At 35.8% G+C, this 17,379-nt stretch overlaps 1 non-coding gene across 1 annotated transcript; it reads left to right on the forward strand.

The window, feature by feature from the left end:
* The first annotated feature begins 17,033 nt into the window (after window positions 1-17,033).
* On the forward strand, window positions 17,034-17,106 carry TRNAG-ACC (transfer RNA glycine (anticodon ACC)). The gene has a single exon. It is a non-coding gene; the product is annotated as a tRNA-Gly (tRNA).
* The last annotated feature ends 273 nt before the right edge of the window (window positions 17,107-17,379 follow it).

The following is a 17,379-nucleotide window of genomic DNA, read 5'->3' on the forward strand; positions in this document are numbered from 1 at the left end:
CCATATTCATCTGCAATTTGTCAAAGGAAGATTTTACCTTTGTGCTCTTTCTTTTGGTGGAGGACATGATGAAATAAACACAAACCATCCAGTTCTGAGTACAGAAAAAATCAATGTAGTCAACATTTTATTTCATGAATGGGATATAATCTCCCGTATCTGACGTATCAATATTTTCTAAAACAAAAAGAGAATTTCGGTTTGTAATGAAAGGTATAAAAATGCAAGTCAACTTTATGTTTTCTTAAAATATGTCAGTTTTATTTTCTTCAACGAACATTTGGTTCTATAGCATATCCACTACTATAGTCATTGGCTTTGACTATGTTCTGTCTCATCAGTAAACAACTGATACACCATGTTTACCTAGTAATGCTCTGATGGTGTTGTCCAGACACTTAAATTGTTTTCAGGGTTGTTTGTTTTGATATCTGTAATCATAGTTGTTCTTTATAATTGCTTTCATAACAGAACATTTCACATGCAAATTAACTGTCTTTTTATAGCAGTCTTATTAAAAATTATTATTATTTTCTCAGTGGGCTGAGACAGCATGTAGGTGACATATGTGTTCTCTAGGGGAAGAAGTGGAACATCTGAATGTATGACAAGTCCTTGCTTCAGGAAAATAAATACATCTTTGTGACTAAAGTGAAATTAAATGAATTTTATTTTGGTCTCATTTCGAAGAGGTGTCTTGGAGTACATTCATGAATACAACACAGAAATACAGTATTTCAGAGACGGCAGCTAGGTTTCTGACTCTTCTTTGCACTATGAGTATTATGACAGAATTTTTTTTTTTTATCCTTAAAAATATCAGCAATGAGGTTTAAGAATACAAAAAGTTTTCTTTTTATTTTCATGCATGCATACTACTCTTATAGTAGCAATGGGAAATAAAAGCTGAGCTTGGAGATGAAAATAGTTTCCTAAATACTTCCTTGAATTATTAAAAAAAAGTTCAAAATAAAAACTAAATACTTATCATTCATGATGAAAATCTGGTTATTATAATAAGAGAAGAATTTTTTTCCTTAATTTTTGTTAAAACCAAAACAAAGTACATGCAAAATCTAAAGTTTAGAAATTAGGATATACAATAGATATATGACAGTAAGAAATTTTCTTCATTTACCATTTTATTGATGTTTATTCTCCAAAGAAATGAGAATCTCACATCTATTCAAAATGCAGTTCTTATAGTGCATTGGTAATGCCAAAGATAATTTGATGACAAGACTGACCATACAGAGAGTCCAAATTTTTACTGACTTAAAAGACATATTTCCTCTCAGTGTTTTCATAGCTGTAGCCATTCTGCACTGAGCCTGCCCACTACAAGGAAGTGCCGCTGTTCTTAAAATAATAAATCTCATTCTCAGTTGAGATTTAAATTCATTTTCTCAGGCTTTGATATTTTTGAGAAAGGTTTGATTTCTTACATTCTTCACCGTTTCAACCTTTCTAATTCTTCTGAGTTACCTTGCCACAAATAAAATAAAATAAATTAAATAAAAATAAAGTAAAATAAGAAACAGAGAGGAAAGAAGGAAGGAAGGAAACAAGGAAGGAAAGACCTGTTGATACTGTACTTTCTAACTTTAAAATTTGAAACACTCATTTTATTTTATTTTATATTTATTTTATTTATTTTTTGATGATGGAATTTTGTTCTGTGTTTAACAACAACAATTATGACTCCTGGAACTCAGCTATATTTGCCTCATGCACTAATGGTTCTGAAAGTTTGAGTAAAAAAAAAACAGATGTAAGAATAAAACTGCTAAGATGTTTAGTCATCACTGGGTCACCTTGCTGATGAGTTTGTTCCTGTGCTGGAGTAGCATGGTGATATGATTGTCTGCATTGTCTCTACCCACAGTACAGACAGCAGAGATGAGAAATGTGAGCTTGGACAAAGACTGGATCACACTTGTTGCTTGCACTGGCAAGAGTAGGTGAAAACCTATATAATTTCATTAGTATAAAAATCTGAGTACATCGAGCAAAATTTAGCAGCATGTGAAGGAGAAGAAACAAATTTATTTTTCTCTAATCTTTCATTTTTAATCCTTTCAAGTTTGTGTGTGAATTACTGCTTGATTTCAGTGCTGTTAATCTGGGTACTTAAAAAACCTCTAGATTTCAGTCTTCTAGTAATTGGTTCTCCTAGTACCTATTTCAGCTGAATCCTACCTCAAAAACCTATCTTCTTCCTGAGATGGAAGAGATTTGCATGTGGATGTGAATCCAGTGTTTCCTTAACACCCTAAAAAGCAATACAGTGACACTATCCTTCTTAGATTAGTTATAAGCAAAAGTACTGTCGTGGTCACTTGTGTTAGAGTGCCAGACAGGAAACTTTTTCTCTGCAGTTAAAAATGAGAGTACCTAGGCAGTGCCTGGACCCAGTGGAGGTTTCAAAATTTATTAAGCTAAGGTGAAAAACAGCATCTTGTGAAACAGCTGTGCGCCAGTAGACTTTATTTGTGAATTCCCTTTTATACTAGCTTTAATCAAGACAGTTGTTACAAATTCTTCTGGGTTCCATAGCCAAAGGGAACTACTTTAAATGCTTGGATTTATTTTCCACATATTGTGCACCTTTCAAATACATTACTCAAAATATAAACATTCCCAAGTCAAATTACAGAATAAAATTATATGAATACAGTGTCATGAAATGTTAAGAGAACTATGTGACTGAACAATTACAGAGAATGGTAAAAAGACTCAACTGTTGAATGTACTGCATTACTGATGCTAAGCTCCAATATTAGATGGAGGAGTATATCTATACAGACCTCCTGTAAAGCCCTTAAGACCATTTTACATATTGAAACATTCAAAATTTGCATCCATATCATACAGGCTATTGCACATTAAGTCTTTCTTAGGAGTAGATTATTCTCTAGTGCAAACAATAATTTTATTCCTAGTAGATATACACAACACTACAATAAGCCGAGTTAATCAAAATTCAATTGCCAAGACGCAGGAGAAATGTGTCCATGCAGCTTTCTTAATCATAAAATCATAGAATCATAGAGTGGCCTGGTATGGAAGGAACCTTAAAAATCATCTACTTCAAACCCCTATACCGTGGCATGGACATCTTCTAGATCAGATTGCTCAAAGCCCCATCCAACCTGACCTTGAATGCTTCCAGGGATGCGACAGCCACAGCTTTTCTGGGCAACTTGTTCCAGTGCCTCACCACCCTCACAGTGAAGAATTTCTTCCTAATATCTAATCTAGACCTATTCTCTTTCAGTTTGATTCCATTCCCCCTTGTTCTATCTCTACATATGCTTGTCAAAAGTCTCTCTCGTCTTTTTTGTAGGCTCCCTTCAGGTACTGGAAGGGCGCAATTAGGTCACCCCAAAGCCTCTTCTTCATAAAATCCTCTTTACATAAAATCCACTTATGTCCCTTCTTATGTGAAATACATCTTTATCTTTAAATACATTCTCTGATACCAAAGACAGTGAAAGATACCAGAAACTATATTATTGGTCCAATAGGACTTCATGTCAGGGGAATTTGTGAGAACAGCAAGCCCTCAGTTTCCTCAGTGATCTGTAGAGGATTTACATGACAGTAAAACAGGACTAAGAAACATACTTCTGCTTGTAATCAGAGGCTTGAAGGATCAATTCACAGAGAAAGGATAACCCTGCATTTTCATATTCTATTGTGAACAGACAGGTAACAAAAAAGCAGGGAAAAACTAGGGATAGGCAGATTAAGGAGAATGAAAGTGGCAGGAGAAAGCCTCTGGAGGTAATATTGAGTAATTTCTAAAGTGGGGCCAGGCATCTTGACAGAAGGAGTTAATGGAAAAGTTTATTAACTGAGTTACTAAGAGCAACTATAATGTGTATTCAGCATGAACAGGAGATGTTGCCTGTCAGGATACCAGCCCTACCCTCATTTTATGTTCATTCAATGTCTTCTGTTAAGGCTGGGGACTTCAGCAAGAGTGTATATATTCCCAGAGAGCCAAAGCATAAACTCGGATGACTAAATCTAAGTAACTTGGAGTCTTGTAAGGAACACAAGGCAAGTCAAGGAATATTTCCGCAATCTTAAAACAAGTGATGTATATCCATTGCAATAGAATTTCCATAGAGCTTTCTGTTATGTAATTAAATGGATTTGAATGTTGTCACTGCCACTGACAAAAGACAAAAATATAGTATGATTTAAAGAAAAGGAAAATATAAATAAGCTTCTAAAAATAAGGATTGGATCTTTTATATCTAACTACATTTTTTTCTCTTCCTTTTTGTTTTGTGTTGGGTTGGGTTGAGGGTACTTTTTTTTGATTTTTTTAATTGGTTGATTGGTTGGTTTTTGGATGTTTGTTTTTGGGGTTTTTTGTTTGTTTTGGTTTTGGGTTTTGGTTTTTTTTTTTCCTAAGGCGGAAGCCTCTATTGAATTGAACATGCAAAAAGCCCAAAACCAAACCAAAGTTTTGCTCCATTTTTTGTAGTCTAACTGGCACGGCAGGGAGCTGATTACATTTTCCTAGTTTTATATTATGGTGTATTTAGACCTCAGTTTTTCCCACTCATCCTGCACTGAGAGCTCAAAGCTGTTGTAAGGTTAGTGTTCTGTATCAGCACTGATAATCAGTGTGCAGAAGTTAAAAGTTCTTTATTTTCAAACTTTCAGAACATGTTCATTTCTTTCCTCCTGTGTACTCTCCAAACTGACATGGGTTCACTTAGTTCTGAGTGAAATTTCTGTGGGCTGAGAACACACAAATTTTGAGCATGCCAATCCATATCTTGACTATCTGCTTTGTGCCACCTGCCACCAGTTCTTAGAGTCAAGGGGAAAAAGAATTAAACAACGCTGTACAGAATTCATTACTAAGGTAATTGTATATCTGGATATCAAATTACACCTTAGTACTGAATGACCCCAATCTATTACAGGGTTATTAATTGCAATCAGAATATAAAAATAATTATAGATGAAAATCATCACAGTTATTTGAATGGTGATAAAAATTATGTTTTCCCCCAGATTCACTAGGGTGTCTTGGTGAAATACTACCTTTGCATTTCATTATTTACATAGTGTCATTTACTTCACAGGAGGTATATTCATATGCTTTGTTAATTTTTCCTTGATTTATTAGGCTATTCCTATATCATTCTATATCAAATGCACGCTACTTTCCACTTTCAACAACTTTACTTAGAAGGGTAAATTAACTTTATCATAGGAGCTATAAGCTTGAACTTTAAAAGAAATTGTTGTCTTAGAACTTCAAAGAAACACAAATAGATACATACATGAATGTCTTCCTTCTTTCCTTCCTTCTTTCCTTCCTTCCTTCCTTTCTTGCTTCCTTCCTTCCTTCTTTACTTCCTTCCCTCCTTCCCTACCTCCCTCCTTCTTTCCTCATCTCTCCCCTTCTCTCCTCTCTCCTTCTCTTTTTCTCTCTCTTGTTTCTCTCAGATGTCTAATTTCTTTTTTTCTTCCCCTTAATATATTCTGAAAGACTTGAGACATAAGTACAAAGTTCTAAGCAGGAGAAACCAAGGGTGGAGGAAATTTTGACTGTCTAAAACCAGACTTCCCTACTTCTTTCTGATCTATTTTCTTTTAAGTCTTGCACTGCTTAGTGAATTTAAGCCATACATAGCAAGTCTTTCTCCTTTTCCACTTCGTAAGACTTCAAGTTGTCTTTAGTTCAAGCACTGAGACACCTGAATTGATGAACAATTTTTCTATAGTCAAGTGTACATATCTCTAAGCTACAGCCACTGCAGACATAAACACTGAATTCAGTAATGCAGCCACCTTCTTTATTAGAGAAAGATAAGTCAGCCTATCACTGTGAAAAGAATTAAATATGCTTGCAACAAGAAATAGTCTTTACAAGAGCAGGAGACAGTAATGTTTAAAAAGCTCACAAAAGCAAATGCCTTTTAAAGAAAAAAACTCAGTTACACTGTATTTTTAACACTCTAATACTCTCTTTGTATATAGCTAAGAAAAAATGCTAAATAAGCAAAATAAACCTCCAGGGGAAGAACAAATTAAAACTCAGATAGTATAATATGTACCATAGTATTCTGCAGTGTGACATAATCACAGAGAAAAAAAAAAAAAGAAAAAAAAAAGTGCTTCAGTTATTTTCTGGTCTTTTCTTTCTGCTGAAAGCACAAAAATTATGGTTATATCATGTGTAAGAATAATTGTCAGGAATTTTCACCCATAACCAGATGAAAGGAAAACTCACAACATCACTGAGGCTGTGTATTGATAAATAAAACGGCATTCCCCTACTGTGAAGGCCAGATCCCTGTAGAGCAGATTGCCACATCCCCATGGCATAGCATTTGGTTCTGGAAGTGTTCTCAATTCAGTATAGGAGGTGTGTGATTTTAAAACAGAATTATTTCCCAGAAGTTTTTTAATCTGCAAAGGTTCAGCTGACTGTTTCCTTCCTAGTGTGAAACTGAGTCAGCATATTTCATATTTTCTTTTATGTCACAAGGACATGTAGTGGTAACACAGGGTACAGAGCTCTTTGTGTTAAAGTTGGAGACATATGTGGAATGAAGGGATCCAATCCCTGAGCACTATTTTTGCTTCTGATTTATGGGAGTCATCCCTGGACTTAACTACATCCAGGCTTTCTAGAAGATTGTAAATGAAGGTTGTCCACAAGAGGTTCAGAAAGTGACCTGACAATTAAACAGCCTCTGTTACCACACAGCATCTTGCATTAAATTGTTTTATTTAGCAGAGTAGGAGTGTTATTGCTAAGTAGATAAGCAGTAGTTAGCTACCAAACATACACTGCCTGCACTCTACATAGGAGATGTTTCTCACTCAATTGCTCTGCATGCACTTGTTAGTGTTTGCTATAGTAGTATAAATACAAAGATTCTGCAGTAACACCAGTGTATAGCATGACAGCTGAATCACAGCATTTTGCAGTGTCATACCAAAAACATTGTAAAACCAAAAAGTCAAGGCGAAATAGCTCGATCTAATGGTTTTGTCTGTTTTTTATAAAGAGTGATTGAAAGCCTTCCTGTAAGCTACAGATCATTTGTGAAGCTGTTTGTAGTAAGAAGAAAAAATGTTGAGATTCTTCTCCTGACTTGCTTTTTTAACAAAGAGCAAATAATCTCTTTCCATTTAAGAAGCACAATTGCCATTGCAAACCCAAATTATTCCACAAACAGACCCCTGAAAACCTTGTTCTGGATTTCAACTACTGGCATCTTGAGTTACCCCTAACCCTACCCAGTGTTTTGCAGTTCCACGTCATCTATATGATTCACTGAGAGCACATTGAAACAGTGTAGTTTTGATTTTTATCTTATGTAAAATTAGATGTATCTTAATTTAAGATGGGATAGAGTTAATTTTTCTTCCTAGTAGCTGGTACAGTGCTGTGGTTTGGATTGAGGATGAGAATAATGTTGATAATACACTGATGTTCTAGTTGTTGCTCAGTAATGCTTACACTAAGTCAAGGACTTTTCTGCTTTGCACACCACCCCACCAGGCTGGGAAGCACAAGAGGCTGGAAGGAGACACAGCCAGAACAGCTGATCCCAACTGACCAAAGGGATTTCCATACCATATAGTGTCATGCCTAGTATGTAAAGTGGGGGAAAACTGACTAGGGACTGCTGTTTGAGAACTGGCCAAGCACTGTTCAGAGGTTGGTGAGTAATTGCATTGTGCAACACTTGTCTTGTATATTCTGATTCTCTTATCAATATTAATATTATTCTTTTCTCTTCAGGTTTTATCCTATTAAAATTTCTTTATCTCTTCCCACAAATTTTACTATTTTTCCCCCCAGTTTTCTTCCCCATCCCACTGGGGAGGAGAGCAAATGACTGGCTGTGTGCTGCTTAACTACCTGCTAGGTTAAACCATGACAAGGTGTCAAGTATGATGAAAGAAATAGGTTTTTATTTTAATGTTAAGTTAAACACTGGAGTCTGCATCAGCTGGGAACAGAAAGCACAACTGTACACCTGAGCTTGGCAAGTTGATCTTTTAGTAGCTTACCATATTTAGTGATGGTTGTTTTTTTCTAAGTGACAGACAGGAAATAATGATAATTATGAACTTTCATTAGCAAATATATCAATAAACAAACAATAAAATAAGTTATAACAAATATAGTTCATTCTATGTAGCTATGTAGTTTGAAACTACAAAAGAAGCCTTTAGACCAAAATAATGCATATGAATAAAATTATATACATTTAAAGGTCCTAATGAAAGCATCTTTTATACAGTAATAAGCTTTCATTTAAAATCCTCTGGTCCCTTCAAAATACTTTGGGAGAAGTATATAATTATGCTTATTATTTCATCTGAGAATGGCATGGTTGGGTTTTTTCATATCTATTTATAAACATATCAAAACAACAAGCCCAGTAGCTGAATGCTCTCTACTGCAAGTAGGGGATTAACATTAAAAGTCCTGTTGGTCTGCCAAGATACACTTTGCATTTTCTAGAAAAATTCTTTAAGCATCAAGTTATAGGTGAGGAGGAAAAGAAAGCTATGGTAATGACAATATTTTTCTGGTTGTGTTGCTAATGTGAAACAAACAAAGAAAAAATATGACAGGCCTGCTCTTGCTGGTATGACAGAATTTGAAGACAGATTTTCATGACACGAATCTTGGTGTCTGTTTAGAAAAGATCTAAGCACATGTAGAAGATCTGTAATATATATGAAACATTCTCATCTGACACAATCTTGACACATTTTACATATACTAAGGATAGGCATTATTTAGGCACAGATTGGCCAATATGTGATTTACATATTCTAGTACTCCTTTATATCATCATCATGGCTAGTCTTTGTGAAAGAAGATTTGAGAAGGGCTCTACCCATGCTTGCTACAAGCACGCTGATGGCTAAAAAGGCCAATGCGAGATAGGCAAGTCCAGTTGCAGAAGGCACAGCAGAAAGACTCCCCAGGGGATATCGACAAGACGTGATTCTTTCTGCGTTGTCTTTTTCCTCGAGAGTGATCCTGCATGTGTTCTCAAAAGCAGCAGCAGCGTTATAGATGGTGTGTCTGTCTCCAGGCCTCCCGACTGGAGGCCAGGGTAGACCAATGGTGGTAATCAACATGGCCAAGGATGAGGGATTGTTTCAGGGAGCCCTCGTCGGGGCTCCTCTCTTGCGGCAGCCAGTGGCAAGTTCCCCATAGAGCACTATCTTAGGGAGGCGGTAGTCCTACATCCTGGAGACGTGCCCATACCTAGTCCCTTATGTCTCTCTATTCCCAAGTTTCATTTTGAAAACTATTCAGTTGGGGATTCAACAGACAGCATTGTGATGCTTAGCCCTGCTACATCCAAAATGTAGGTACTCAAAAGTGAATATGCAGTGCTGGGCTAGGTGCCCAGATATAACCACGAACCAAATACAGGAACTTAAATTTTTATTCAAAGCAGCCAACATGCTGAGTGCTGGCACGTTAAGCATCCCTGTATGAAACATGACTCTGAAGTTTGGAAGCTAAAGCAGTTTCCTGGGGATTCAGAGCTCTGCTTTCTTTCTGAGAGTGAGACATTACTGAATACCAACTCCCTCCTCTGCTGTATCTTGTTTTCAAAACCTTCCCATGGAAGCAGCAAGTCAGAAATTGGAGTTTGACAGCAAGCTGTCTCTGATTTGCTTTCCTCAAGGTAACTGCAAATTTCACGTGAATGATGTTTAATGTCTTGTTGAATAACTGACCTAATCTTTTAGGAACCTAACTTCAATTGGCTTTCACACCTAAATGTTTTCCTTGGACAAATTGTGGCTTTTGTAATTTTAAAAGGGCTATATCTTTCTGGCTGTGAGCCCACATGTCTGACATTCTTACAGGTTTGTTGCACACCAGACAGTATTTTTTCATACTCTCTAATTATCTAAGACAGTTTAAAATACATGGTAAGGACTAGGGAAGGTATTGTTCTGACAGCTTTGATTTTGTCAAAGCCCAGTGTCTGGTATTGTTTCCTCTTTGGATAGTTGCTTTTACTGTTGTGCAGAGCTCTTTCTTTTTACATGACCATATTTGCAACAGCTATTGTCTTAGTGTGACCTAGGGACTTCCAATGTTCCTGATGTCATAATTCTCTACAGTTTCAGTGAAAGGACTAGGTCTATAGATCAGGCTTAGAAAAGACTTGTATACTCTATCATTGGACACAAAGGAGAGCTACATAATGCATGATTACCACTGCGTTGAGCACAGGCTGTAGGGGGCATATTCCCCAAACTACAGTTTTTCTCAGAAGCACTTGAGTATTAAATTCTTTATCATTTCCTCAAATGAACTAACAGCTGACAAAATCCTTCCTAACCCATCTCATATAATAGAACAATAGCAATCTGTTGTGTTCGTCCCTTCCCATCTGTCTCATGATGTCATTTGTAAACTTTCCGTTCATAATACATTCAAAGAAAGGTTTTTGATAATAACCTTTACAAATCAAGCTAATTTTGCTACAATAATTACATTTGATTCTTATTGTTGTGTATCAGTAAAAGACTTCTAAAATATATTAACCTGTCTGAACTTCTTTAATAAGTAGAACACAATTTTGTTAAGAAACAAAAAATAGTCCTTTCATTTTAAAGGTGGTAGACAATGTATTACTTGTCTATTGTGAAATAATCACAAGTAAGTGGAAGAAAAAAACCCACAAGAACAAAACAAAGCAATCTGCCCAAAAAAACCCCAAACAAACCAACTAAAAACACAACCCAACAAAAATACAAGAGTAAACATCCTCTGAATTATTTTATTGATGCTGAGGATAGTGTTGGGATTTTGTTTTGTTTGGTTTGGTTTTGGGTTTTGTCTTGGTTTTGTTTTCTTTCTTGTTTCTTTCCTCTTAATTTTCTTCCTACAATTAAAATAATTGTAAGATATTATAAGTCTTTCTTACACAAGCTGATAAGAGGAGATTAGTTCCAAACTAGCATACATTAAGACAGTTTGAGCAGGAACTCAGCTAGATGACTGGGTATTTTGCTAGGAACAAACACAGAGGTTAGAACATCAGTCAGGTGTGTGAGAAATTGTAGAGGGACTGGGAAAAAAGATGTCCTGATGGTAGCAGATCTGGAAGCCATGGTGTATAAAACCTGAGGGCAAAGACATGCAATCACATTACTGCGGCTTACAAGCCCTTAAGCACTTAAGTTAGTGCTTGTCGTTGGAACACAGGTAATTGTTAGTGACCAAATGGGGATGACAAAGGGAATCCTATCCTTCACCAAACACTGGAGCGGGATACATATATTGTGTGATTTAACTCAAAGCATTCCACTCAGAACACATACAAGAGAGGTACAAATCTCACAAATCTGTTTCATTGTAATCTAAGTATGTCACACACCAGAACATAATTTTAACCTAAATCATGCTTTACCTGCAATCTCACATTCAATCTAACCATTGCTTCCCAACAGAAAGGGACAGAATAGTATTGCGAGAATAACATTATTTTTTCTAACTTCTATCAGGTTGGTTTTCATTTCTTGAACCTATGTAAAGAATACATACCCAAACTCCCATGACACTTAATTAGTAGTGATGTTACTCTTTAGCACCTTTTTTAATTAAATAACGAGGAAACGTATCTTCTGCCATATAAAAGAATTTAGCATTTATTTTTCTGTTTAAAATGTGCAGGGTTTTTTTCTCTTCTGAGTCTGTACCTGTCAGTTGTTTTCAAAATGAGCTTTAAGAAAAAATCTTTCTCAGGCTGTTGGTTCTTATTTATGAACTAATTGTTTTGATGTTTTTTAAACAGGATAAATAATGGGCCATATAATGTTGTTATTTTTGCATAAATTTTCTCTTCCACTTATTGCCAGTGTATATGAGTTCTGATAGTTAATTTTGTTTGTCAGATATAAGCATAATGATTTCATTATGATGCAGAAGTTAAAAAATAACACTTCCATAGATTGCAGAGTTTCTATTTGCTTGCTAGAAGAAGATTTATTATTAAAAAACAGAAGTTCAAAATGCTATTCTCTTCTGCCTTTCCAAACTTTTAAATAACAGAAATTATAAGGACTGTCTCATTCAATTGCTATTAGCATAATTTATCCTTTTTTTTTTTCCTAAGAGAATTTCTTCTGCAAGTAAATTTGAGGAACATGATTCAAATACTTTAGAATATACCAAGAAACTCATGTACATATACTTTCTCCTAAAGAACATTCTAAGTTTTGTGTCTCTGAATATTGCTGGAATATGTAACACTTTTTTTTTTGGCGGGGCGGGGGGGGGTATTTTTTATAAAATAAATGTTGTTTCTCATTAGTTAGGGTATTAATATTGCAAAATAGCACTCTATATTCAGAGAAGATGAACTTGCTCTTCCATCTAGCTTTTGCTATATTTTACTTTTACATAGATCTGATTATTCTCAGCAAATCAAATTAAATTATTATCATTATCTTTATTAAGAAGCAGTAACCAGGCTCCCTGATGTTTTTATTTTTCTGATACATCTGAAGATTTATGTTATTCCACAACAGAGCAGAAATTCCCAAGCACCAGCTTCTTGAAAAATGAAAAAAGCATTTTTTTTTTTAAATTGTATCTTTACTGATTTAATAGGCAGAAACACATTTCTTCATGTTACCTATTACCCTATCTCTTTAATCACTACATTTTCTAGTTTCAGATTAGCTTCAAATCCTTATACTTATCTGCAAGGCCAGAGATTCCAGACCTATAAAGGTTGTCACTGATATGTTAAATGAAGCAGTTTTCTGGAACCAATTCTGAAATCTAATAAGAGGATGTAACTCTTTGTATAAAATAGCAGCAAAGGTCATACTGTGCAAAAGATTTTTTTGGGGTGGAAAGGATCAGGGATCGAATTGCTGCTATTCCTTCAGTATCAGAAATCTTCTTTCAGGAAACTATTTTTAAAATGGTTGCTTTTTTTTTTCCTTTTAATTTCTTTATCATCTATGCACCTATGTATCAGTGAAGAGATTTTACTTTATGAGAGACTTAAAGCCTTTTAAATTTAACAGAAATGCCTTTATTGATTTTCATGAACTATTTTTTAGGACACAACATTTCAAGAAGTTCTGCAAATGCACAGAAATGAAAGAAACTGCTTCAAGATTAAGATTTTAATACAACACAGAAAATGTTACTTAAACCTAAATAATCCATAGTCAGAGGAACTGACATCCAGAATGATAAAATATATGTGGATTCTATTTGAATTAATATTTTCCCCCCAGCTAAAGACAAGTATTTTAGAATCTGTCCCCCCATCTCTGTCTAGTTCATAATCTAAACTTCCACCCACTTTAATTTTCCTAAACTTTTCTCTGGCTCCCAGGAGCATTTCTTTTTCTAGGTGTCTATATCTTTTTCTGAGTACATATGTCACCCAGTGAAACCATTTCCTTTTATGAATCATATTCTGGTTTACCTTTTCATATTTTTTTTCTGTTGTTATTTTCCTGTATTTGCTGTCACTGTAGAGATGTTTTCTTGTTATTTCTTATTTTGCTTCAATGAAGCACACTTTGTGAGAGATTTTTCCCCCCCTAGTTTTTTTCCTTACTGACTTTCCTTCTGACACTATTATGAGCTGTAAAATGTTGCAGTTGTCACTTCCTTTTCCATGACTGAGTAGACAAAAAATAGGGTTTTACAGCTTACACACTTGACATAGAAAGTAACAGAGATTTTTTTTTTCATGTTGGAACTGTTGGTTTCAGTGAGTGTTATCCTTCCATTTCAGTACTTTTCTAGTCAGTTTGCAGAAGCTGCCACCATGTTTCATACTTGAAGAAAACAAAGATATTAAAAGGATATGACATCCACTCACAGTATAAGCAAATTGACAGTAATTTTTATAACATTCAAGTAAAACTTGTAGTAGAATTTGGGAAAAGTTAAAATTACCTAAAAACGTAAAATTTGAGTCAGTAAATCTAAAAAAAAAATCACTGAGACTGAATAAACTGTTTTGGAAGCAGTTGACACTAATGGCATGTCATAATGGTATGTAGTAATACCCTTTATGGTGAAAAATGTTTGCACTACAGTACTCTAAAAAATAATTAGAAAAAAATTCAAGTAATATCTTTATATTATATAAGTTAGTTAAAGATTTTCTGATAGCCAGAAAACAGGGAGATATTCCAGGACATCTCACAGAAAATTAGACGCTCATGTTTGGGCAACGGAATCACTGCAATAGTTTGGAGATTAAAGGTTGTCTCAATCTGGAGAGATAACTCCGTTTAATCTGAAGTAACCCCATACTCAACCTAATTCAGCTGTCTCTAATTCAAGGCCTAGTTTCATTCAAAGCAGCTGTGTGACCTTGAATCAATTTTACTGAGAAAATTGTTGCTAAGGTGTGATAAACTCAGTGCTTTAAAACCATGAAAAATAAGAAAAGTAAAAACATAGACAAAAGAGCACTTGGTGAAATGGTGAGAGTTAGCAGCTCAAAGATTCAAGGGTAAAAATAATGACATCAAAATCTTCTCCAACCCTCCCTTCCCAGCACAGAAGATCAATTAAAAGACACCAATTTAGCAATATTGAGGGTCATCCCACTGCAAAATGCAGTAAAAACTCACTTTTTCTTATTCAACTCCATGATGAAGATAATATTGACCACTGTAGCAGTTTGTTAATCTTGGCAATATACTGTTTATAGTAGCAAAAAATGATTATTTTTTACTCTCAAATAATGTATAATCTGTTTCTGTAGTATCTTTTTACATGCTAAAAGTTGACCAAGAAAGAGACTGAAACTGAAAGAATGTTAAAGTAAGAAATTGAGAAAAGTTGGAAGGTGAATTCTCATATTCTCTTAAGCTTATATCTGGAAAATAACCAAGTAAAAATCAGAGATTATTCTGCTTGTTCTACAGGATTATAAAAGGTGGATATGATTCTGCAACACTTATTATGCCCTCTTTAGGAACCTTCACTTCCACCTGCAACATTCTAAATAGGAAGACCAACCAATGAATGCCCACAGAGTGAAATACATTAGTGTAGTTTACACTTTCCAGAGGGGTTAGCTCTGAAGGTAATAATACATTGAATTGTGAGAGTTGAACTCTGTCTGTGTATATAGTTAAGTCTTCCTATCCAAACAGGCATTACTATCAATAGTTCTGTAATCATGTATTTCTCTCTTCAGCCAAAATCAGAACAGTTTAGTGATGAAAACTGAAGGTGGATAGGGGGGGGGGACCCCAGGTAAGAGGCCTTTCCTTTTACCCCTAGCTCTTTGGGGGAGCGTGCTCCCTCCCCTTCCCCCTTTCCATGTGGCATCTCATGGTTCTCGCAGAGACCACAGGACAACAGCAGCTGGCAGGGTGAACAGGTAGAGAGAGCATTTATTGTTCTGGGTAACTGCTTAAATACCATTTAGGGGGATTACAATGTGACCATTGGGAGTCCAAGAGGTCTCACAAACAACCAATGATAAGAAAGGGTCAACAACCAATAAGGAGACTTTCAGTTATCTCTCAGGACATTCCAAAGGTACGGTGAGGACTAAAGGGATCTTGGGAAGAAGAAAGGTTTACACAAAGAGTTACAGAGCCATTTTGGAAGCATGTTCACTTTAAACAACATTAAAACTTCAGCATATTTTTGTATACCAAAAGCATATTGCAACAGTTTAGATATAATACACAATTACCACAGCATGTAAAATTTAATGTGTAGTAACAACAGTAGCATCAGCGTTGTGAGACACATGATTATTATAAACTACTGATATAATTTAAAGAATTGAAGGTTCTTACCTTAGAAGAGCCTTGAACACAGCCACATTCACCTCTTACTTCAGTGCCATAACTTCCTACACAGCTTTTTGCTAATTAAATTACTAATCAAAAAGAAATACAGCTCAAAGCTGCATTGAATAGTTGTATCAAAATAATGCATGTCTTACAAAACAAAGATGGTGCTAACAACCAGACTAAATTAGCAAACCAAAGATGTGGATGGAAAGGGTGCAGGACTGGTTATTGAAGGGAAGGTTAGCAACAGTCCAGGGATGTCCATATTTTCGTACCATGACATGGAAGTCACTATTGTATTGTCTGTGTTATTAAAGCAAAGAAGTGTAAAAAAATTATCCCTCCTCAGGGGATCAACTGGCAAAGCTGGTTCTTACAGAGATCACTGAGGGCTGTCCTGCTCTATCATTTTTTGCAAAACCTTCAAGGAGACTAGAACAGATCCAGGAGGTGACCTAACAGTGGGATAAATTATGTTCATACAGTTCTGGAGCCCACTTTGAGTCTTTCACTTAGTGCTGGTTCTTTACCTCAGAGTACTTGTATGGAATTCATCAGCAATCTGAAGTTGGGAATTCACCCTTTTGAAAGAGTTTGAGGTTTCTCAAAGGGAGTTTTAGTTGCACTGTATTGTGATATCTGACAGGCCTTGCAGTGTGGATGAAGGCCATCATAAGAAGGCAGTGAGGGTGAATAATTTTTGTTGATGGGCAAATACCAAAAAGTAATTCTTCTATCTTTCTTCTATTAAAGGTACATCCGGGTCAAAACATAATTGTCTCATTTAATTCTTTATCGGAATTATAAAGTCTATTTTTCCTTGTGTTTTTATCCTTTGCCTTAATTTGAATCTAAAATATAACTACTGTCATTTATGGCTCAACTTAACACATGATTTCCATTCTACCTACCTACTTGACCTACCTACTTGACCTACTTGACCCTACTCAGTCTTCAATTTACTGAGTACTGGAACTGTGTTTCCTTTTCTCTGTTTATTTTACTTTAAAATTAAAAAAATTGCCTCAATTACAAGGAATGTGACTCAGTTACATCTCTTTTAAACATGACCTGAACATCTGATAGTAAATTTTTCTGAATGTATCTATTCTTTAAGCTACAGCAAACCTCACTGAAAATATATCTATTCAAAATGTCTTTGAAATCACAGTATCCTTATCATTGCGGAGCCCCTGGTGGGCGGAGCCCCTGGTGGTCTAGGGGTAAAGGCGCCGCGCTACCACCGCGGAGACCCGGGTTCGATTCCCGGTCAGGGCCACTCCCGGGCAGGTGGGGCTCGTTAGCCCTTAAAGGCAACCCACCTACGTCCTGAGGACCTCGCTGCCACCGTCCAAGCTCGCTTGGCCCCGGCAGATGAACCTTAGGATTAAAGGGTGGGCTCAGTTCCGCGCACACTGTGTCTCACCTAAAAAATCCAATGCGCAGGCTGGAAGGTGGAAAGACCTTCCCCGGATCTTCGCTCGCGAAGACTGGCCATTATTATATATCCTTATCATTGCTGTGTAACTGCTGATGCTTTCTTTTCCTTGC

The sequence above is a fragment of the Myiozetetes cayanensis genome, unplaced genomic scaffold, assembly GCF_022539395.1.
Source record: "Myiozetetes cayanensis isolate MyiCay16 unplaced genomic scaffold, myiCay2020 scf5-8, whole genome shotgun sequence".
Classification (NCBI taxonomy): Eukaryota; Metazoa; Chordata; class Aves; order Passeriformes; family Tyrannidae; genus Myiozetetes; species Myiozetetes cayanensis.